This window comes from Erpetoichthys calabaricus, chromosome 2 (assembly GCF_900747795.2).
Source record: "Erpetoichthys calabaricus chromosome 2, fErpCal1.3, whole genome shotgun sequence".
Lineage (NCBI taxonomy): Eukaryota > Metazoa > Chordata > Cladistia > Polypteriformes > Polypteridae > Erpetoichthys > Erpetoichthys calabaricus.
Genome location: NC_041395.2, coordinates 79,920,462 through 79,923,155, shown reverse-complemented (window position 1 = coordinate 79,923,155; position 2,694 = coordinate 79,920,462).

The window sequence follows — 2,694 nt, the reverse complement described above, 5'->3', positions numbered from 1 at the left end:
TTTGTTAAATGCTTGTCCCTTTTATTATGCCACTCTAAACTGAGCACACATTTTACCACTCTAAAATATAAATGGGTTCCATCAGTGACTACTTTTTATATTATGGTAGTTGACAGAACAAAGCCACATCTACTTAAGGTCTTGGTGATACTCCTGGTGCAGTGGTTCCCTCACTGGTTTAGCATCTTGGATTCGAATCTCAGTCTCATCACTCTCTTTGTGGGTGCTGACTGCATACTAATGCTGTGTTAATTGGAATTAAACTGGCCTGATAAGTAAGTGTGTGTGTGTGTGTGTGTGACCTGAGATGGACTGGCTGTGTATTCAGGATTTGCTTCCCACTTCACACCCAGTGCTGCTAAGAAGAACTGAATTTAGCCCAGAAGACACCAAATACCTAAATGGAAAACTACTGAAGAAAAGCCCCAAAATGTAGAATGCCTGAAGTATGCAGCATAGTATGTGGCACTGAGATCATAGAATACAATTATTTTTTTCTTGTCTGACAACTGAAGTCTTCAGCTCAAACATTAAAAGGTGCTTACTGAATATGTAAGCAGGTTCTCTTTTCTTGGGCTGCAATCCCCACAGACTGCCAGGTTGGGTCCACACCCCCAGTGCAAGCAGCTGTTAGCCCCCTCAGCCAATACTGAAGTCAGTTGGTTCAGGTTACTAATTGAGCTTTTGACTGCGTGAGTGTCTCTTATTCTCAAAGGGCTTTCTGCATTTCACTATGGCTACACATTGTGACAAAGCAAAATATTGTTTCATTTAGATTTAGTTTATCTACTTCTATGACTAGTGTTTACACATCCATCCATCCATTCACTTTGTGACCCCAGTGATTGCAAGCCAGAGTCATTCCCAACTGCTTCAGGCCCAGAGGAGGATCAGACCCTGAATAGGACACAACTTCATTGTATCATCCAGATACCTTACAATTTAATGCCTCGAGTCACGTCCCTGACTACCACCTTACACCATGAGCTTCAAATCCTGGACCGTTCACTAATTATGTGGCGCTGCCCCATTTTTATTGTATGCTTTATGCATCTGTCTGTATATTATTAACTGAATAGGACTGATGCGCCATCCTGTGTTGGATTCTCTCTCGTGCCTAATGATGCTGGGCTAGCAATTCTGTGCCAGAAGAAGTGGGAACCTGCCACGTCTAGTAATGGGTTGGTGGTGAGCTGAAGCTTGTCACTGCAGCACTGAGCCTGAGGAAGGATCCAGTGTTGGAAGAGGTGCCAGTCCATCAAAGAGCCTTTACAATTGTGCTAGGTTATCTTATAATATTTAGATTAAGAAAACATTGTCAAACACACCATTTCAGAGTCATGGGAAGCCCCATCCTACCTCAGTGGCACAGATGCGCATTTTCAAATAGCCTAGTTTCATGTCTTAATGCCTTTTTCTCTTTTCTTTGTCATGTTGCGGCATTAGATAAATGTAAATAACTCTTTTACACTGAAAAATTGTTACTATTCCATTACACAGCCATCCACACAGAATTGTATAATTTCACACTTAACAATTGTTCATTTTCTTGTAGAACGTACCATGCATTGGTAATGGGTAGCATCATTTGTGCTAGCTGTTGGAGGTCAACAACTTATTATTATTATATTTGTTTTTTTTACAAATTCAATACAACCATGCTAAAAAGAGAATGATAACTTCAAAATTATGCTTTAAAAATACAAACCATCAAGTCATTATCCATGTTGAGGTCTCAGAAAAAATAAAAACAACATTCCTTCACCTTTATTAATAACTTCCTATATGGAGAGGTAAACAATACTGATAAACAGCACATTATCCTTAAATTGTGAAGCAGGAGTTGACTCTGATATGGCAGATTTTGTACCCAGTTTAAACCCTATCATACCTTATTGCTATGTGCTATATGTTTCCAGTGCATATGCCTTATCTAGAGCCAGAGCTGTCTTTTTGGGGAGGTGACCAGAGCAACCACCCCAGACACCATCATTTACAGGGCCCAACATCAGATAAATATTAGGTTAATTAAAATGATCTGCTATATAAGGTCTCTGTGTCCTGTCCCTTACAGCAATATGATTGGTCAGTTTGGCTTTGGTGACGTGATTGAAAGAGAAAATGCAAATGTTAGGCACACGAGGAGGAGAAATGGCAAAGGAGGCAGACAGAGAGAGAAAGAGTCGCCTTCTTATGTCGGAAGTGTAAAAGTGGACAGGAGGAGAGAAAGATGCCTCAAAAACAACGACAGAGTCTGAGAAACAAGCTTGAGTGATGGAGCACAGGTGAAGAGACGTTCAGTCACACACGAATACAGAGGAAAGGTGCTGAAGGTACATGGAGAGCAAGAGAATTAAAAAAATATATATTCTATTATCTGTCATTGACATGTAGCTCGGCTAGTATTTATTAAAATATTAAATATGACTTGATGATTTATCCGGCTATATAAAACATAGCCTGAATGCACCAAAAGCAGTTTTCAGATGCTGACATTACTTTTTTGTATAGCCTGTACCTGCCGACTACTACAGTCATTAAACCATTACTTAAAAAGTCAGACCTTGATTCACATATATTAAATAATTATAGGCCTATTTCAAATTTACCGTTTCTCTCTAAAATACTAGAAAAAGTAGTCGCCAGTCAGCTTCGGACACACCTTACGCATTACAATTTATTTGAGAAATTCCA